Consider the following 23,142-nt stretch of genomic DNA (forward strand, 5'->3'; position numbering starts at 1 on the left):
TAAATACAGAGCCTGTCAGCAGATAAATCTTTCCACTCGAAGGCTTCCTTCGAATACTATATTGCACAGAGAACAGATAAGAAGCTTCTTGTGCTGGAAAACAAGGCTTTTAATTGATTATTAACAAATTTATTAAGTGTGGAATTACAATTGTGCTTATAAAAGCACTACAATGCAAGAAGGTTTGTTTTTTGTTTGCAAAAAAATGTGTGATTAATTCACTCATTGTTTAATGTTCCTGAAGATAAATGCTGGCAAAATATATATTTGTAATGTCATTTACAATTAGATTATTCTCGGTTTTCGGTCATGATTTTATGTGGACAGACAATCAAGTTGTAATACCATGAGGATGACTGAACAGGCAAGCCTTGCAGCCTCACTGGAAAGTCCCTGAAGGCAAATACGGGAAGAATCTCAACAATTTCCAATGAGAAAAAGGAATGCTGTGCATGTCAGTGCAGTCCCTTTGTGCTGAGTTTGAACTCTGCACTCTAAGGAGGAACCTGTGGCCTAAATTAATAACATCTCTGCTTTACTCTGCTTTTTAGGAACTGACTTCAGAATGGATCCAAAATGACAAACCAGGACAAGCACAAACACTTCTTTGTTGCAATATTCTTCTTTGCTGTTTTGTGTTAACAAGTACGCATTAAAGTACAGCAACTATGGTGGATTTTATTAATGCTCCTGTGATTAATCATTTACCAAATCCATTGAAGATTGTGTGAATATACTGTAATAAATCCAGCTGATAAGTTTTCAGAATATACCCTAGCATGATTTTATAGTCCCTGGGTGACTTTCGTAATTTAATATCATAATCGAATTAGACGGGCTCCAATGCATGCGGTTACATTTACTTTCACAGGGCTGTAAATGCAATATGAAAAACTCTCAGTTAAATGAGGTGTGTAACATGCCATTACGCTGCAGAAACTATGTATTACACTTATACAGGAGTCTATACGGGACCAGACTCGCTTGTAAATGAGATCACTGGACTGTCAAATAAAAAATTAAGAAATTGAATATAAGAATGCTTATTTTCAAGAATGTAAAAAAACCTAACAGTGCATTATAAGTATTTTTATACAGTGTAGTCGATGGTGTATATATATATATTTCTGATTGCATTTAAAGGTAAAGAATGACTCAGTGTTAGCTATTTCAAGTTTTAAAAGCTCTACAGTTTGTTTGGCAATACATTGCGAGGTTAATGGTGCAAAAATGTTTCATAATCCTGGGTTAAAGGTGCTAACCTTTCTTCTAAGTTACAAGTGTAAATGTTTAACAGTCATCCTGAGGTGCACTGGACATTCAACTATATTCGAAGCATATGATGATATGATAATTTTTTTCCACCGGAACTGTTAAAATGGCTGTTTTTTGTTTTTTTTTTAAACAGAGAAGGAGCCACTGAAGATGTCCCAATCACATCCTGTTTCCTTCACAGCCAAGCAAATCTTGAGTTTTATATATAAAACAAAAACAAACTTGTACTATAACTACTTCTACTAGATCAAACTGCTAACTTTACCCATTTTGCTTATACTGTTCGGTTTAAAAAGGGAGTAATATAGTAATATAAGCACATGGCTCTCTTCCTATCATCAGTCCTGTTTGTAATGCAGAGGATGTCATACAAAAATCTATTCTTTCAAAGAGCAACTATTCTTAATAGTTTGTTGAAATCACCACTTTTAGGGTATTTTAGGTAATGCACCATTGTTATGTTTGCTGTTTGAGGCGGTACTGAGGGCGAAGATTCAAGTGGCTATGCTCCATGATACTGTTAAAGGGATAGTTCACCAAAAAGGTCCAATTATGTTTTCATTTACTCTTGCTCCACCTGTTCCAAGCCTGTGTGAGTTTCTTTTCTTCTGTTAAAAAATATCATTTAAGGAATGTTTTGTTCCTACTATGGATTCCAACACCTACCGGTTTCCAACATTTTTCAAAATATCCTTTTTTGTATTGTTCAACAGAAAAAAATACTTTCATTAAAGTTTAGAACCACTTTGTGAGTAAAATTTCAGTTGTAGTTGAACTGTCTCTTTTTCAAAACAGGACAATCTCTGTGGAAATGTGTGTAAATGTGTGCGTTTACATCCACAAAATAAGTAGTGAACTATCAAAAATCAGATTACTTCAGAAACTGCTTTTTTTTGTATTTACATGCAAATCAGTTAACCGTCTATGCAGAAAAAAAAGGTCTACTTGAGTCTCTAAGGTTTGCCAGATTTCTCACTGGCAGTAACGTCACAGCCCAAATCTGTTAGAAGATGTGCTGTTGTATGTTAGGAGTTTTGTGCTTTATTAAGGCAATAAAGTATTGCCAAATATTACCGCTGACCCTATAAAAGATCCCACAGTAAAGAGAAGGTAGTCTTGATGGAATTAATGTGTAACGATTGGAAGAAAATCCTCTGTGGTGTTTACCTTATGCAGACACATAAATAAACAGCAAAAGCGTTTACATGCAATGGGCAATCAGGGTCAGTGTTGGGCAACAACAAATTACTAATAATGTGTTACTGTAACGGAATTACTTTTGACAGTAACTAATACTGTAACACATTACTTTTTAAATATATTAATTCTGTTACTGTTACAATATAATGCATTTGTCCGTTACTTGGAAAATAATTTTGCTGCAGTCTAGCCTACATCTTCCTGTTTACAGCGGCGATGCATTGTGGGATTAGGGCATGCCAACCAACCACTGTAAAAAGACGCCATGTCATGAATGAGGCGCCAGACCGAGAGACTATTAACGTAATTATTATTAATTACTATTACTAATACTACTATGTTTGTTGTTTCAATTAAATAAGCACACATTTGTTATCTGGATAACAAAATTGATTAGTTTAGTAAACACAGTGACACACTTCTGTTATATTTCAGAACACATTATTTAAATGTATAGTGTTGTATTGCTCAGAAAAACGCTGTGATTTTTAAAAATTGTTTCACATATTTTTATAGCTGTGTACAACAGCAGATTTTGCACTTTAAATATATACAGAGCTTACTTTCCATATGTTGCTGACATACCACATTTAATATGTGGTTGGTTTGAAAATTACTCAAAGGATTTCATTTGAGCGGCTGTTATGTTTTTGTTTGTTTCATTTAAAATGCATAAAATTTATGGTCGTCTATAATAGCAGTTTTTGGTGCTGAGTTTCACCAAATTGATTCTGAATGATAATTCACATTAGTTTATTTATTTCATAAAGGTATAGTGTTTGTTGTATATTGTCACTTCTTTTATACTCAAGCTGTGAAAGAACATGTTTAAGAGTTAAATACAAACTTTAATGATGCTGAAGCAACTTTAGTTTTTACTTTTTTGTTGCCGAATATATTATTCAGCTGGTTTATCACCTTGTGATTTTTTTATTTTTGTGCTGCTGGTCTGACCTGAACAACGTAAATTTTTAAAACACAAATTTATTTAAGTCTGTCTTATGTTTTAGTTGTGATAATGCAAATTAATTAAACCTGTGAAGTTGATCAACAGTGTATTCTCCACGCAGCAAAATTACTTTTAACAGTATTGCATTACTTTTTGGTGTAAGTAATCTATTAAGTAATTGAGTTACTTTCTAAATAAAGTACCTAGTAACTGTAACTAGTTACTATATTTCAGTAACTAACACAACACTGATCAGGTATGTATGCCGTTTATTGTATAATATGTACTTTCTACGTTTGTGCATGTAAACACATTGAATGTCTGCTGTTGGACGTGATCAGCTATACCAACACAATCTCACGGCAATTCGTAACTTTTTGATTTAGTGGCTAATTCGTATGAATTCGTACGATCTAATTTGTACGATTTGCTCATCCCCCAATGACGGTTGGGTTTAGGTGCCACTAAACTGACAAAACGTAAAATACTTACGTTTTCTCGTGAAGTGGCTATACAGTACATGTCTGAACCAGAATCGCACAGTAAAAAGTCAGTCATCTGACTGTACTTTGCATTATAAATGAGCGTATAAGGACTTACACTGACAGAAAAGGTTTTCCCGATTTCTTTTCCAAACTATTTCCTTCAAATATGACATTTAACAACCATTTCATCGACTGCTCAAATAGAGGGAGTCTATGGAGACTCTTATGTTGGTTGGTGGTCGTTCTGTTAATAAGAGAGATCATCGCTAATGGATAGGACATTTTCCTTCTGATGGCGTGTACAACAAGAATACTCTATCTGAAACTACTTTTTTTTTTATATGTTGTGATTATAAAATAATGAGTGGGTGGATTTGTACCATTACAAGCTGGTTGTTTTCACACACTGCAGCCCCACAACTGTGTTCTAACACTTTAAAAAAGTGATTTTGCATAATTGGTTCTCTTTAAAACAGAGCATTTTGTACAAACCGCACACACCGAGCGCTCACTGTAGAAGTCCATGTTAAACTGATCTAAAGCCATATTTCATTCATCACAAACACAGACATATTTACATATCATTCATGTGCCTTTTAAAGCATACAGTGTGTGCAATAAATGCACGAGTAAATGTATGAGCAATTGACCAATTTTAGCTGCTGCTTAAGGTCATGTCCACACATACACAGGTATTTTTATAAACAGGCCTTCCCCGTTTTAATTAAAAAAAAAATCTGTCCACATGAAATGCACTGTGCTGCATGTCAAGAGCCCACCAAACCTGTGGCGATGACACTTTTTGCTCGGTTCGGACCAAATTGGGGGGGAGGGGGCGCAGCAAAGTAAAATGTAAGAGGTGAAGTGTGCAAACTGTGTGCAAATTCTGCTAAAAGACACTTACATACACTAACTGAACAATGAATATGATTCATATTAAACAACACAGTAAAAATCTACTGTCACAGACATCGATACGCAAAAAATATCTATTACTAAGCCAAACCACGCGGACCAGATGATTTGCAGCTCCGCTTGCTCCGACGAGTGCTACAGAGATCACACGGTGCACAGCGAAAGTGTGAAGATGTTTTTCAAACTGAACAAGAACGTTGTTCTGTTACTGACGCAGGTATTAGATCATTTTTATCCTCTCCTTTTCAAATTAATTTATGCATATTTTAATAATTTGCTTATTAGTATTGAATGTTTAAAAATGTTCAAGGTTATCTCTCCTCAAGTGTATCACACTTATACTAATTAATTATACAAGTAATGTAAAATCCCAGCACAGTCACAGTTTTAGTTTGTTTACTAACAGTTTGTATTATTGACAGCTCCTCCCAAAAGGCATTCCATGTGACCAAAAGTGAAGAGAAGTCATTTTGAGAGGGGAGAGAAGGCTATGCTACACTGGAAAAAAAATTATTTAAAGATGATTCTTTGGATGTACTAAATTTTTTTACGTTACGTGGTTGTAAACAATTTATTTAGACTGAATTTAAACAAACAAATTAAATTGAACATTACTAAATTTAATTTAAATAAATTCAACACATAAATTGTTTGCACCAATTTTGCAGACATAATTTTTTTGAGTGTGTTTGATTCAAGATTCTGAGGGAAAATATTTTTTTTTACAAAATAATGAAGTGCACAGATACATAGTTTATAAAAGGGGTGCCCAAACCTTTTCTTATGAAGGGCCAAAAACCAAACTTGATTGAGGGTGGTGGGCTGAAGGAAAATATTGTCGCTATAGGTGATTTCCTAATTTATTTAATAATATTTTTAAAAGACTATAAAACATTGCTTCATATCAACTAGTACATTTTTACATTTATAAAGAACTTATTACAGTAAAAACAATTTCATTTATAACAGAATTACACTAGTTTTTGCCTTAATTTGCTCATTGATGTCTTCTGCATAGTCATCCATCCATCAAATGACAGCATTTACATTTTTAAAAATCAGATACAATATTTCATCTGGGATGGTGGGCCAAAGCAAAGGTTACAATCGGCCAACTTTGGCGCTACTTTGGGCATCTCTGGTTTATAACATGCACTACTATATAGAAGAATAAATTTTGATTTCGTTCTCAACTTTTACAGCAGACATTAATGTTAAGACGTTAAATCTGAAAGTGTCGAAAGACCTACTGGTTAACCAAATTTGAGGACAAAAAAAAAAGTTTTGACTAAAACCACTAAAGAATAAAACTTAATCAGACACTTAATCGTTTTTAAGTGTTTCCACATAAATGATACTTTTCTTTGTTTTCAGTCTACAAAACTGACACATTGTGGTAATTTGTCTACTAGCCTATGCACTGCTAAAACAGTATTATTATGGGAATATTGAATAAAATAAAGAAAAAGTAAAGAAAGAAATGTGTCATGAGGTCTGAACTTCTGATCACGTGCTCATCCACACCCCCTTATCTAAACACATTTCTATAACAACCGCAGTCAACACATCGAACTGTCTGTTAATATTAAACCCATATAGTAATCAAACAACTAGTTTCATACTCTAATGACAGTCTTTAACACAAACTCGGGAGTCTTATGTGTTACAAAGCACGCTGAACACTTGCCTGCTTAGTCATGGGCATGGAAGCGCGCACACGCACACACTGTACGAGTCTCTGCGCCTCCCAGTGTGTGTACGCGCACCAATCGGCCACGCACTTGACCGACTCTCGGTCGACACGGGCGGGGCTCTGTGTCTGTGAAACTGAATTACCGGCAGACCACAACTAAACTTACCCTGAGCCGATAGCTTCTTCTCTGTGTGTGTGTGTCGTGCGCGCGTGGGAATGTACTCACTTCTGCGTGGGGACAATCATATGAACTGCTCTGCGATGTCTTAACATTGGATTTTATCAGCGAGAGCCTCAAGACGGAGAGACTTTGACATCTGCAGCTGTTTATTCTCTTGCGCCGCGCTAACGTTGGACAAAATGAAATAAATATACACACCCTCGATTTTTTTTCTTCATAGGGATCTGGAGATTTCAGCTGTTCGTTTTCCCCCTTCACGAAGTGCTTGAGAATCGAGTAAGGGTAGGTGATCAATTTTGCTGTACGTTTCGTTTTCAGTCTGTGTATGTTAATGTGCGCCAATGTAACACCGGTGCGTCGTGAGATCAGATCGATGGATCTTTTACACAATTTTAAAGAACATACATTCATTATGTTGTTGGTGTACATAAATACTAAATTATTTAAAGGATGTACAACGCTAAATACCAGGAATTTCACTTGAGCATAGTGTTTTTTTAAGTCACGAGACGTTGGCATGTCGTGGAGGCGCGTGTGATGTTCCGCGTTTACGACTTCAGCCTTCATATGCGCTCTGGTTTACTTGATATAACATATGCTTCATCGCCGCGTCCAGTGTTATTACAAACCTCACGGTGCTTTTGCTGGCTCATATGTCTGTCAGACGCTTCATTTGCTGCCAGAGAGCATGGAAATCCATATGGAGCGATATATGAGATGCAATTACATTGATAGTGTTTTCTGTAAATTCTTGAGTAATGGCAAGTCACTTAGCTAGTTATTTCAACGGTGATGTGATGACGTCAGGGCGACGGTTAATCATGCTCCGCCTCCTCAGTGATTTTTATCAGCTGATTGTTGATTACCTGTGTTTCAAATGTGTTGCACACATGCTGCTATCATCTGTGTTGCTCTTTTTTTTTTCTGGGAAGCCGTCCCACCTCATGATTTTGAGTACTTAAAATAGATAGATAGATAAATAAATAACACATAGCTTAGTAATTTCACTTGAAAGGCTTATGTTGGTTTATTATTATCATTATTATCATTATTTGATTTGAAAAATAAAAACGACTTCGGTTACACGTTTGATAAAATCTGTTGTAGTATGAAGATAATTTAAGAAGCATAGCTGTCAACATTGTGATGTGAAAATAAGGGATCTGCCCACAATACCCCCCCCCCCCCAAAAAAAAACAAAAAACAAAACAAAAAAAACAATGAATGTTCATCTGGAGCTGTTTTATTGTAAATAAACAGTTAAACGGTCAGTAATATGTTTTATTAGTATTATTTACAAAAGAAAAAAAATAGTATACATTAGCAGCAAATAAATTTCCAAACAATTCAGCTTATTAAAATTAATTTTTATTGTAAAGAAATAGAATCAAGTTATCAAATCTCATTAACCTTCTTCACTGTATAACTTCTGATTAAAGAGCAACGAATGAATCTCATTTATTTTGATTTTTCATGTGGTTACATTAAATAACAGAGGTATCACTATAAAAATGCATTATAACAACGTTAAAATGAAAGCATTCGATTGGTTTCCTAACTTTTTATGCTCATTTAGGACAAAATTAGCTGTGTTTGAAACACCCCCCCCCCCCCCCCCACACCCAAAATTGACATTGACATTGTTAATTATGTGTATTTGTCTGTTCAAATAGGCACCCAAAACCCAGACTTTTGCTCCGCTTCAAATCACGTGTACACAATCTGTTTGGGAAACAGCGTCTGTTTATCACTATGGAGACGACAGCTGACAGTCACGCACTGCTATATGAGTGTTTTTAGGATTGCATAAGAGGGGCGATGGCACCTGTAATGAAAAGGAAAGGGAATCTCATTGTTTTTATATTTATTTAAAAGCGTTTTCATGCCTAAATAAAACAAAAGGAGAACAGACTAACATTTAAGAGCAATGGGCGGCCCCTGGTGGTTCAGCGGTATGGGTTGCATATAGGGAGGATCGGCACTTTAATGTTTATTTCCACCCTTCATAGAAAGATTAAAAATACAGGAAAATACCTTTACATGATGATAGCGGGATAGAACTGTAAAATACAGGAGAATCCCGGGAAAAAAAAGAGGGTTGACAGGTATGCTCTGGTCCATGTTGCATTCTTATTCATTTGACTTGTATTATATATGTGACCAGTTGGAGATCCATTTTTCAGTGGTATACAGTCCCCTTGTTTTGAGCATCAAAGTTTAGAGATGTTGCATTTCCGCGCATTCCAATGAACTGTGCTAACAGAGAAATCACTACAGAGTTTGATTTAGTAAAGCCAAATGTGAACTTATCTGAAAAGCATACTGGGATGATTATTGTGTGCGATTATTGATGACGTTTAACACCTCATAACCAAACAAATGGAAGTATTGTGAGTGTGCACACTCTAGCTATGTTTCCATCTAAAGATGCAAATTAAATGTATGCTCAAAACTGGAATATTGCATATAAGGCATGCGAATAAAGCAGCATTTCTATCCAACGAGTGAAGGCGAACAAAATCTTCACTTCCTGATTAAATATCAACAGTAAAAACGCAATTTTCTGCAGTAGGAGAAGCTGCGTCAATCTTCTCTTCTTTTAATAACTTGACTTGTGGCTTAGAAGACTGTATGCCAATGAATGGTTTGTCCATTCACACACATTTTTATCATCACATGATCTCTTATAACAAAATCACATGACCTTTTTAATTCGCATACTAGAATTTGTTCAGTAAAAGTGTTCCATCGAAGTTCATGCACATCTTTTCTTAACAAATAAAAAGTTACTTCTAAATCCTACTCAGTTACTCATTTTGGATGTGCGTATAAAAAAAGCGGCTGATAGAAACGCCAAGATGCACATGCATCTTGAAAATGCGCATGTTTTTTATTATGCTCACATCCAAAATGCCCATAAAAATAGGTGGATAGAAACGTAGCTACTTACATGCAAAATGCTTGGCATTAAAGCGTAATGTTTAAAAAAAATACTCACAGACTATTTTTTGGTTTGATGCGTCTGACCAAACTGACCAACCAATGAGATTGGTGCATTTGTTCACGTACATTGACCTTCTGAAGTTAAGGTAAAACATTAGTGGCACTCAAGCGTAAAATGGCCTATCTGATCACACGTTTCTAAAGACGAAGAAGATGATTGTGGAGCTGCTAGTCTAATTAAGCACTGCCACCTTGTGTACTGTGGTACTTCTGTTTTTAATCAAGTGCCTTGACTACGAGGGAGTCATCTTTTACATTCATTTAGCTCATCACCAATGAAAATCATTTGGGCATTAATGTAGAATGTGTAAAATCCCACAAAAAAGCACTAGCAATAAACTCCTCAGTCTGTATAGAGTTTAAGAGTTGGATATGTTAATAAATCTGATTTTTATAGTTATCCATTATTATATGGGTTTTAAAATAAAATAATTAGTTTCCTTTGTAAAATGTAAACTTGAATGAATAATAAGGTTCGTATGGACTATTTTGAGGGATGTAAACAAAAACAATAGTGCCAGCGTATTTCCTGTTTTTCATTTGTAATCTGTAATTTCCATTTTACATAATTTTCCATCTGAGAATACAAAAAGAGCCACATATTGATAAATAATGTTATGATAACTGTTTTAATGTTAAGTTATGATTGAATTGCCTCTTGTTACAGTTCTGAAATAGTTTGATAACAAGCAGGAAATGTTCATGGGACAATCACATGACCACATTGAAATGGTCTATACTTTACATTTTGTCATTATTTACATATTTTTGCCCAAGAGAGATCCTCATTCACCGCTAGCGTTTTCATTTGTTTCTGACAGGCTTCCACAGCACCATAATGTCATATCTAATGATCTAACCCAGTTCCTGGGGAGCAGTTGACACAACTAAGTGAATATTTAATGACTGCAGTATAAATTGAGATGCGTCTGTATACCATACATCCTGCAACGCAGCATTTTCCCAGTTTCGAAACACAGCTAGCATGCTAGCCTTTTAAGGGGGTGTGTGTGTGTCGCATGCTTATATGTTTTGAAGAGGCATTTACTGGCCTGCATCTAATTCGGTACCCCTGTGAAACATAATCGTGATGATGTTTTGCATGCATAAATACAAGGGATGGAAGACAAGCAGTTATTTTATTTGGAGAGCCAGAGCTTCTATTTTGAATTTTGTGCTGAATGCAGTTGCGTGAGGCGTCCCTGGCCTATCGCCATGTCCCACTCCGGCTTGTGCTTGCAATGCTTTCGAAACATTATCTCATTCAGGGGATCATCATTCATGGTGATGTAACAAGCCCGATTAAGCAGGGCCTCGATCTACTGTCGTCATTATGTGTCGCAGGTGCGCTCCAACTGGGCTCTAGGTCGGCACAGTAGAGGAACGGACAATAGGAGGATAGTGCTGGAGCAGGTTGATGCCACAGGTGGCCGTAAGTAATGGAGAAGATGATCAGGTGTGAATGAGTCACACGGCGGTGTGTGTCTGTCTGGCTGTCGGTCTGTCTAGCCAAGAGTGGATCGCTTTCATTACATGCGGTTTTGTTTTCTATAAAACTTCCCAATTAAAAGACATTTCTGGAACAGAAATTATTTCCTAAAGTGGTTTGTGTAATTCCAAATTGCAGTCTTTTTGTTGTAATGACCAAACTGAAGTGGATATAATAACAACATTGGCTCAAATGGTGGCATGACCAACATGTTTGTTTGAACAATGGATGACAGGAGTGTTACACACTGACGGTGGATTGCAGTGGCAAATCAATTCGAAGTCATTTTAAGTCTCACAAGAAGACTGAAACCGAAATGGATTTTCCAAAACTCCGGGTGGAGCGTGGACTCTACAAATTTTTGACTCATGACATCAACAGATGTGCTGTTTTCTCGTTTCTGATTGGCCAACATGGCTGGGTTTACACCAAACATGGAAGATACAAATGAAGCAAATTCAGCATGTTTACGGCAACCTTATTGCATATTCCACATAGTTCCGCAAGTTTCTTTATCCTACCCTGTTAGTTTGATGTGCTCTTAACATGCATCACATTGCAAAGTGGGGAAACCTCCATTTATAAACATGTTTGTGTGGTAGGGATGCACAATATATCGTTTCAGCATCAATATCGCAATGTGATCAATCGCAATAGTCATATATCTATATCTATCTATCTATCTATCTATCTATCTATCTATCTATCTATCTATCTATCTATCTATCTATCTATCTATCTATATATATATATATATATATATATATATATATATATATATATATATATATATATATATATATATATATATATATACACACACACACATAACAGTTCTGTCTGGTTTTCGAATCTGTAATATTCATGATATTGTGCAATAACAGCACTTGTACAGCCTCCTTAACCTTCTGTATTACTTCGCAGATCAATAGACTCACTACAGTTTGACAAATATTGCAGCTGTTGGACAACATAATGTACTTTTGAGGCTTTTTAAGGTGATAGTGTAGTTGTTTACATTGCAACAATGCAGTTTATTTATAAAGATAGTGCCTATTTTAAATATTTATAATTTTGGAGATGCAGCACGTCAGCATTCATCAGCCTGTCATACTGAGCAGAGCAAAGATGGTTGATGTTGTCGATCTACAAGATAGCGATAGAGACCGTATAATAAGCCCTTAGAGGAAAAAACTTAGTGTGATTTCTAACTACAGGTGATCAAATCATTATTAATCTTGTGAGTGACTTTCTAAGTCGATCTCTTGCTTTTGTATGTTGTAGGGCTGTATTTATACCATAGTAATCTGGTAGTGTTTGCTTTACTTTGGCTTTTTCTGGGTTAATGATTGTGATATCCCAGTATTTCTCAGTAACAATCGGGATATATCTCTGTAAACATCACATCATTTTAAACATCACGCTCAATCATTCAAATACTAGCTCTAAAGTGAAGTGTGTGAAGTAGCAACGGTTTCTGCTGTTCTGACGTCAGCTGCAGATGAGAATGAATGGCGAAAGAAAGTAGTGCCTCGTACAAAAGAGTTTTTAGACTCTCTGTGTTTGATTTTTTTTTTTTTTTTATATACACAATTATGCCATCAAACTCTTGTATATGTGTACTCATAGCAGTCCAATATGGCTGTATATCGTCACTGGTGGAACTCTAAGGCACTCTGCCTAATTTGAAGTGTTTACATGAAGACTGTTCCAAGTTCAAATCAGCCACCAGTCTAGTTACTAATGAGTTATTTGGTTGCTTGTAAATTTCGCTAAAAAGATTTGGAAATGTATGCAGAAAGCTGTGTTGTAGGATCCGCTTGGTGACCTCAGTGTGAACGGTCTTGAGTTTCAGTTGCTATTAAAATCACATATATTCTCAGTAAACAGGGTCTGATAAGCACAGGTGTGACTTTTTCTCGTTGTTTGTTTGTCATATATATGGTGCTCATATATATGGTGCTATATACTTTGTGCTTTTACATATTATTTATACATTACTTTTTGTTTTTTTCCCACTTCCTTGTGAGTCAGAAAGAGCTCATATGAGAACTGATAAAACCCTGTAGTTTCTGCACGAGTTGTGAATCGATATCAAAGCCATTATCTGTCACCACACAGAAGGAACCTAGCAAACCATAGCGCTTTTGTGGTGGTCTTGTGGTTTGCCATAAGGGGTTGCAAACTAACATTTATTAAAGTTTAAATGAAACCGTGTGTGCTAACATTTAAATAAAGCCCTGTGATATAACCAAGCATTTCCTCTTATGTGTAAAATGGACACATTATGTGGAAAAGAAAATTCTATGTAATAGTATCGCTAACATAAAGACATGTTAACTGACTTGTTTGACAACTTTTTAAAGAAAAGACTCTTTTTAAAGTAGCTAAAACAGATCTGTCTTCCCCCCACAGCTCTAATGTCTAAAGTTTCGTTTTTCAAAGCATTTTTTTATTGAGTCAGAGCTCATGAGGCATCCCACCAGCACACCACCCTCTTCATTAAAAAGGTCTACACAATAAAAACGTTTTCTTTAGCAGCATATTAAGTATTTACAATATTATTAAAATGTAATCATTCAATATATTCACATATTAAACAATGTAAGTAAACTTGCAGTCCACATTTGGATTCTCCCTCTGGCATGATTACTTTCTATAATAATGCTTAATAGCATATCTGTTAGTGGTGTAACGGATCACAAATCTGAAGGTTCGGATCACATTATGGTTTGTTAGTCATGAATCGAATCATTTTTTTGTATCAGCCAAAAAGGGGAGGAGACTAATGTAATTTGCTTTCCATTTATTACAAAAACAGCATTGCAAGACACTTTTGGTTTTGACAAACAGAACTTAGAACCTGTAATTATATTAAAAATAAGATGAAGAAATAATCAGCTGAATGAAAGTAAATGGTAAAATATTCAGTACTGTGACAAATTCACTGTAACTACAGTTGCTGATAACGCTAAATGTAAAAATCTAACATTATAATTTGTACAACCCATATTTATTTTTAGTCTCGTGTACAATACATTATTCATTTATTCACTCATAAAACTCACTCATGATCCATGCTAGATGTGTCATTTTTGAAGAATTATTCAGTGGCATGTTTTTGATGGCTGGTTGTTGCAACCTTTTGGTTAAATAATACAATTGCTTTCATTTTTGAGCGTCGTTAAGTGCATATGACGGTGATTTTAATCTTCACTGTAAACATCAGTGGTTAAATCTAAACTATAAACTGTTATCCCAGTACTTCTGGGTTATTTCACTGTTTGTAACTTCTTAACTAACTCAAACGACTAAAGACTCAATCTCTTTCTTGATTTTTACATTTTTCGAACACAGATTTGAATGCAGCGATTCGAAGGATTAATAAACATATGCAAATCACCATCATTTATAATTTATGTCGCATGGTTATTGAGATCCCCAATGTTTAATTATTAATCATGCAGCTTTACACTGAATGCATTGATGCAGGGTAAACAAGTAGTGACAGAAAACACATTTAATAACCTAAGAAACTTACCACATCCCGAATAACCCACCACAACTTCTTCAGTTCTTCACAACTGTCATCATTATATTTTACAGAATAGCCTAAATACTTTCATACATGTGATTTAAATGATGCGAGAGGCGATCTCTCTCTCTCTCTCTCTCTCTCTCTCTCTCTCTCTCTCTCTCTCTCTCTGTGATCGTAACAAATTTAGAATTAATCTTCAAAAATAAAAGTATTAATCCACGGGTCACGTGTGTTCCGAGCCGTGGGTTGTGATCCAACGAATCACGGATCAACTGTGATCTGTTACACCCCTAATATCTATGCCAGAATATACAGTATACTGTACTAACAAAAGCATAATCCCATGTGGTTTCACTTGTGATTTCACTGACTTGATTAACAACCTCAAACTAGCATTGAACTTTTCTGTGGCCGTGTTTTCTCAAATTTGAACTACTAAAATCAAAGCTATGGTAAATATCTGCTTGCATGTTATTAATGTGGCAGCAAGAAAGGCAAACACAGATAATTATGGTCATTATGCGAATAAACAATCATAAATGCATAGATGATAGCATAAACAGCAAAAGAACCGAGGCTGTGTTGTATTGCTAACGGCACTGCCAGCCAACAATGAGCAGCTACATTTCACACCTTGAATATTTCAGCACATTCCATTCATCTTATAAAGTGGCATCAATAAGGCTTTACTCCATAGCAGTCAGATGTGTTTTTACTGGGTGCAAACAGAATTTGCATGCGTTTTGTTGCCTGAAAACGTGTCTCTACATCTGACAGATTCTGGCATGCTGTTAAACATTTCTCTGTAACTATGATGTAATGCTGCAGGGCTGTTGGAGCTCTTTAGATCCCTGAGATTCAGTTGAGGCACCTTTTCCTGTCCCATTCGCAGTTACAGGCGTAATTCGGTGTCTACAGGTTTGCATAGTGATTAACATGACTTTAAAAAGCTGTTTTGTTTTCTAAATGTGATGGTATAAGAGTGTATTGAGTGCACAATCCGTGTAGGTGTGTGATTTTGGAGGGCTTTGGTAATGTTGTGGGTGTTCCCACAGGAAGGCTTTGATCAGTAGTGTCTAGCATTGGGTTTGGTTTTCCCTCCAATGAGATTACAAATCATCCTGTTACAAGCCGTAATAGTTCATGTGAGCATTTGCCGTTTTTTTGTTTTGTTTCCACAGCTGCTTCTAGATCTTATTGCAGATTCTTGGTTATTGTACATATCATATATTTTGCATTAAGAGCTACTGTGTTCAGATTTCCAGTTTAGATTGTAATGTTTTTTCATATGAAGCATATGTCTTCCTTATTTTGTGGGCCTTTTTGGTATAACCTCTTTGCTTCAGAGGCCTGTGGAGAACCTCAGGCAGATGGATTGAGGCAGCTTCCTGGTGGGCCAGTCAACTCATGGGCTAAATTCAGATTAAAAGTAAATATACACTAGGGCTGCACAATATTGGAAAAATCAGACATTGCAATATTTTATTTTTTTTTTATTCTTTGCAATATACAGTGGGGGAAATAAGTATTGAACATGTCGCTATTTTTCTCAAAAAACATGCGATACAAATACAATTTCACCAGATGACTACTCTATTTGGAAAGTCATTCAATCAGATTGATTGGGATGATTTTGTAGGGAAGTGACTCGTGTATATAGGTCTATATATTACTTTATATATATATATATATACATTTTATATTATTTCTTATGTACATATAATAAACAAACTACAGTCATAAATGAACACAATGGAGCAAAGATTAAGTGACTTAATTTGTGGTTTTCTGGGTAGTCTAACAGTATTCAGGTAAAGAAATTGAATAAGTAAATGTAAAATAACAGTGAATAGGAATAAAATAATCGGTACTAAGAACTGTACAATTTCTTGTGCCTGAATGCTTTAAACTATCTTAAAATGCTCACACACTTACAGGAATTAATAAAAACGCATACAAATGACAAGCTTTCAATATATTATTATTATATTCAGCATTGACTCCACAAATCTTGTGCGTTTTAACTTCTGGTTTCTGGTCAACTATAATCCCAAGTCAACATTGCAATCTTGCGATGTGACAATTGTGGACAGACACATTGCGATATTGAGGCTGAATCAATATATTGTACAGCCCTTCTTTCTTTATAGTATAGTCTCTTTTCCTATTCTTATGTATCTCTGAGGCCCAATCCCAAATGCCACCTAAATCCCATGCAGTTTTCTTATTAATCCACACATTCATTATTTATCAATGCTTTGATTGCCAGGTAGTCTACTTAGAGCTTGCTTTTCGGCAGAAGTGTGCATCAAGGGTGCATAGTTGCTTTAAAGAGGGCATTTGCATTTAAAATGATAAATGAGAGACCCTACAGTTAACGAAACGAAAACATGCATGCGGTGGCTATTGTAAGGCCAGAAGTAAATATAAATTGTGCCAGTTGGGATTGGGCCTAAATGTGATAAATTTTCATTCATTCATTCATTCATTCATTCATTCATTCATTCATTTTTGTCTGCTTTCCTGGGGCCGGTTCAAGGGGGCAGCAGTCTTAAGAGAGAACCCCAGACTTCCCTCTCCCCATACACTTCCTCTAGCTTCTTCGGAGGATCCTAAGGCGTTCTCAGGCCAGCCGAGAGACATAGTCCCTCCAGTGTGTCTTGGGTCTTACCTTAGGCCTCTTCCCAGTGTTACATGCCTTGAACACCTCCCTAGTTAGGCATATAGGAGGCATCCAAAGCATATACCAAAGCCACCTCAGCTGGCTTCTCTCGATGTGGAGGAGCAGCGGCTCCAAGCTCTTCCCGGTTGACAGAGCTCTTCACCTATATAAGGGTGTGCCCAGCCACCCTGCAAAGTAAACTCATTTCGGTTGCTTGTATCCGAGATCTTGTCCTGTCGGTCATGACCCAAAGCTCATGACCATAGGTGAGAATACGAACGTAGATTGACCCATAAATAGAGAACTTTGCTTTTCAGCTCAGCTCCTTCTGTACCAAAATGGTCCAGTACATCAACTGCATTACTGCTGCCACTGCACCAATCCTCCTGTCAGTCTCACGTTCCATCCTTCCCTAACTCGTGAACAAAACCCCAAGATTCTGGAACTCCTCCACCTGGGGTAAAGACTTTCCTCCAACCTGGAGATGGCAAACCACTCTCTTGAAGTGAAAGTAAATTATGATTGATCAAAATAAGTTGCTGTTGTGGTTAATGGTGAAAAATAGACATCCAGAGCTGGTTTATGAGGAGAAAGAGTTGTGACCAAATAGCTATCTGCATACTTTGTTCCTTATAATATTGCATTAGTGCTAAAAAGCTTCCTGTCTTTGATCGAAAGTGAAGAGGAGGATATGCAGTGTAAGAAAATGTCCAGCAAGCCAATTTTACTCTAACCATAATGTACATTCTGGCATATTTATGATTTCCAAATTTGAACGCAATAAATGTCCCAGGCAGACTTGAATGCAGTTTTAAGTTCTGCTGTGTCATCTCTTTGAAAACATATTGTGCCCTAGCAGATAGCTTTTTCCAAGCAGCTCCACAAGCCTCCACATCCTGTCGTTATCTGTCAGCACATGCATTTGGTGGATTTTATTCTGCTTCACTCTTGGATGTTTTAGACATCAAATGCAGTGAAAATCACTGTTGACTGCATAATCCAGCAGGCAGCTGTTTATATCAAGTCCTGTGCTGTTGTTTCGTCTCTTCTGTAGTTGGGCCTGTGTGCTAATATTATTGCAGTGAGGATGAAGGGCTGTTTTTAAATAGGTCGGCCAGCTTGCCCGTCTCTATCTTTAGCATACAGTGTGGCATGAGTCTGAGAAGGCTGCCAACCCTGTTTGTCTACTTGAAGTCATGTGCAGTCTGGACAGAATCAAACGAGTCTAGACTTCAAATCCAAAACTGAGGGCGTGTTTTGAGCCGCTGTGTGACTTGGCCTTCGGTGGCCTTTTGGGAGTAGGTGGATGCATGATGACTAATAATAACTGACAGGAAGATTCCTGTAAGGTCAGTGCGAACGCATTGCACAACTTTCCAGAGTTCACTTTCCAATTGATTCTACCCTAGAAAATGATGTTACCAGAGGTTTTGTTTTGCGTGTTCGGCATACCTAGCTTGAAACTATGTGCATGCCATGCAAGCAGCTCTTTCTTTCATTAGTCATAACTTGGCATTGCTTTGTGCCCGCCAAATGATGTAAACTCTTTCAATTATTCAGGAGGTGCATCAAGCTGAAGTTGAAGTTGAAATCAATTAAAACAAGCATGCGCCACACAAGACCTCTTCTTTAGGGGGACAAAAACACAAAAAAGAGAGCCATTTTGACGGCAAGCATCACGATTAAAAACAAAGCAATATTAGAAGCTGCTAGATCACTGCTCTGGGATGCAGCCCAGAATTTCATTCGCACACTTGCACAAGCGTGGCATGCACAACTGCAGACTCATCACGGCACGCTCAATCTCACGTAGAGCGCTGACTAGAGCATTTCGCTCTGTTCTTGTCTGTCCACAGCCACGGTTAGCTAGTATGTGTCACGCATGCTCCTGCTCTAGTGTGTGTGTGTGTGTGGGGGTCTGAAGGAAGGAAACTAACCTTGGCTGCTTGGAATTGCTGTTTTTCCCAGTTTGTAAGAACTGTGGGGGCCTGCTGCTTTTCTTCTCTGTTTTCCTCTTCGTTCTCTCTCTCCTAACCCAACTACGGGTTTTTCTCTCCAATGTAATTGTGTGTTGTCAAGACTGCTCAAGGTCACTCCTGGCTCTCCACCGTGAGCTCTCACATAAGCAGCAGAAATGATTCTGACTTGTGAATGGAAGCAACCTCTCGCTCAGACCACTCGAATGTGGGTGACTAAAAATGTACTTTATGTACTCTATGACTGTAACAGTGACTCTATGAATGTATTCTATGAGTGTAACTGTGAGGGACAGATTAATGGAAGCTATACAAGGGCATAGATTTGCTCTTGACATTGGTGGGGACCTGTGAATCTAATGTTACTCCCTGGATTTCAATTAATTACACAGCCCTCGTTACCATTATTATGATGGACTCATGGGACAGTTGTGGCCTAATGGTTAGGGAGTTGAATCACAAGTTCCATTCCTATTCTTGGGAAGTGTGCATGTGTGTGTGTGTGTGTGCGTGTGTGTGTGTGTGTGTGTGTGTGTGTGTTTGTGTGTGTGTGTGTGCACTTGGATGGGTTAAAAGCAGAGGACCATTTGATAATTTACAAGGCTCACTTCAGTTCAATTGTGAATTTGATTTTAAGTGACTAAGGGTGTACTCACAATATGCTATCTGAACTGTGCCCAGGCGCGTTTCCCAGTTTGTTTGACAAGTGTACGTGCAGGAGTGTAGGCCCTGGCCCGGTTGGAAGAGGTGTGCCAGAGCGCGGTTCGGTTGGGCTTTGGTGTGGTATGCTTGTAGTGTGAGTGTAAAGCACGTCTGAGCCCGAAACTGAAGATGCGATGTCACTTTTAAGGGACTGTTTCATATGGATTTACTATTCATTCTTACTTTTCAATAAACGCAATCTTTCATAGTTTATTTAAGACGCAAACCCCTCGCTAAACGTTAGCTGCACCTTCAGCAAACCTTCTAATATGTGCAGCACGAGGAGTTTATGATAATTTATGAGCATCAAAAGTTGTGGATCTATTCGGCAAAATATTTGAATACGTATTGCTGCATCCCAAATGACAAAAAATAATACAAAACAATATAACTAAATGAGCGAGAGCGCTTCTCTTCCTGTTAAACCGAACAGTCTGTAACAGAACTGTAAGGGGGGACAATCACACTTCAGCACGGTTTAAGGCAACTGTAGCTAGTGTGAGTATGCCTTAAGCAGGTCGCACACCGGAAGCGCTGCTCGGCGCCACGACACAGTATGCACATGACAGTTAAAAGTACACACCAGACGCGCACATTCGCATGATATTTAACATGAAACTAATCAGATGGTGCTGTGGCGCGGCAGAGAAATGAACAGTGTCCTGAGTCGTGGCTGGGCGCCGCGGACAGCTGCCAACTTGCGGCGCCGGTGTGTGTATCCTGATAGAAACCTATGTTTAGAATTCTGAAATGTATGGCGCTGCGTGGCACTACGCATTTCTGGTGTGCGACCTGCTTTACACTTCTTTACCTTGCTCTCTTTTGACACCCAACTGTTACCTACATTGAACCTTAAAGTCTTGCGCAGTAAGCTTCATTTAGAACTGGAAAATTTTCTTGCCATTTTGGCGTTGCAAACATCCAAACATAGCTCTCTCATTAAAGCATGGAAATGCGCAGCCAATCAAATATGTGTTTAGGGGTAAAAGTGATTTAACCCTTGGTGCAAATCTAGGTTAATATGAGTTGACAAACCATTATTTATTTAATTTTATTTCAACATTAAAATATTGGTTGTAAACAATTAATCTGTGCATATTGCTTTGGGACATGCCATAACTGTCCATGCTAATTCTATTCCCATTTGATATAATTTACTGCAATTTAGTACCACTAGTAAGGTTGTCATTATACTAGAATTCGATACCAATTGGTACTGAAATTTTAAAAACGTCCATTTCCCGCAAATATTTGAGCACTGCTGAGCACATTTTTAAACAGCGCTGATTTGCCATTGTGTTCACGCTCAACAGAAATGACTGTGATTGGTCGCGAAGGTCATCGATTCACCTAACTCACCTCTGTTTACTGTGTAAACACAGATACAGGGACACTGGAGCATTTCAAAGTCATGTCAATCAACTGGATTGTCTACAAGCTGACATACGAGGGATCCGCTGATGAATTGCAGCTTTAAAATGCTCCAGTGTCCCTGTATCTGTGGTTACACTCAGTAAACAGCAGTGAGTTCAGTGAACTGTCATTTCTGTTGAGCACGTGAACACAATGGCAAATGTTCACGTGAATTTAACATTTAAAAAATTTCAGTACCGAATTCCAGTAATGTGACAAACCTACTGCAAAGTGAGTGGGACTATAGATATACCTTTATAATTGCACCAATTCCACTGACTTGACATTATTTCAGGTTACCCTATCAAGCTCTAGATTGATCTGCTTCTTGGCTGTTTATGAGAGTAATGTCTGCACCTCATGTTCAGACCACGAACCAGCAATTTTAATTTGCATGTCACATTTATTTAAAATTATCCTATGGTGACTGAATAGTTTTTCAATCTAGCAGGATGATGTCTCATGTCGCTAATCCAGTGACCCAGCTATTGACAATTCTCTCTGGCTAATCAGTGATCTGCAGGGTTTACACATCAAGTTTTAGTATTTAGCCTTGGTTTGAACTTTAACCAAGGTGCTATTAAACAAAATACCTGGTACTAGATACTGTAAACAGTAGAAAAACCCCACAAAAGCGAGCGCTATTGAGTCGTACCATGGAAAGTAAAAGTGCCAAATGTGGCTCATGCAGTGTTCTGCAAGAAGTTGTTAGGGTTTGTTGCGCAAGAAAATCACTTGCTTACTTGGACCCATGCATTCTGCTTGGTTCCACTTCCTCCTGTGTAGGCCTAGATGTACAATGTAATTGTTGCTTGGTAACCTTCAGGGAATTTCCAGTTAATTCACCATTTCTTGAGAAAGCATGTGATCTTATTGCAAAGCATTCATACATTTGTCCTTTTTTGAACCCATAATTTTTAATCCGTCATTACAAGTCAATCTTATGATCACAGATCATCAATCATCCGTGCAAGCTTGCATTTATCTCCCTCTACTTTTTTAATGTCACGTTTCAGCAACCATATATTTTTAATTTCAATAATATGTTTACTGTTTTATTATTTTCTATGTACTATGTTATTATTACTACACTGGGGAAAATTTCATGATCAATTAGTCATGACAGCATATGTTTTTACTTTATTGTAACTTATTAATGATGTTCAAACTTAATAAAGTTACGCAAGCTGTTTTAAGTCAGTTTGACATAATATAAGTTCAATGGACTTATATGGTTAATTTGATTCAGCTTAAAAATTAGGGCAACCAGGATTTTTTTAACAGTGTACACTGTAAAAAATGTAATCACAAAAAGCCAAGACAATTTTCTTCTTTTTTAAATATTTCTCAAATTTTGGTTAAGAGAGCAAGTAAAAATTTTCACAGTATGTCTGATAATATTTTTCCGCGACTCCGGTTTGATGTTCCTGCTGGGTCCTAAAGGCGAGAATGACGGCGGAATATCTCAAATACGTGTATCATTTCCTCCAAAACAACTGTAGAGATGAACACTGAGGTAGAGAAAGCGTTTTTATCCGCATGTAGATCGGCTATGAAGCGTGCTTGCTTGTATCATCAATAATTAAGAGTCCAGGTAAAACTGATATAGAAAACACGACACCGAGAGGCATTTAGATAAAAAAAATAACAATATTACAGCA

At 37.1% G+C, this 23,142-nt stretch overlaps 1 protein-coding gene across 2 annotated transcripts in view; it reads left to right on the forward strand.

The window, feature by feature from the left end:
* The first annotated feature begins 6,597 nt into the window (after positions 1–6,597).
* rhbdf1a (rhomboid 5 homolog 1a (Drosophila)) overlaps positions 6,598–23,142 on the forward strand; it is a 95,247-nt gene continuing 78,702 nt past the window's right edge. Inside the window, exon 1 of one of the 2 annotated variants that reach the window (XM_056454066.1) lies at positions 6,598–6,980. The gene's annotated coding sequence lies outside the window, so the exon portion shown is untranslated. The remainder of the gene's footprint in view (positions 6,981–23,142) is intronic. The other variant, XM_056454067.1, reaches the window with a different exon arrangement.

The sequence above is a fragment of the Danio aesculapii genome, chromosome 3, assembly GCF_903798145.1.
Source record: "Danio aesculapii chromosome 3, fDanAes4.1, whole genome shotgun sequence".
Lineage (NCBI taxonomy): Eukaryota > Metazoa > Chordata > Actinopteri > Cypriniformes > Danionidae > Danio > Danio aesculapii.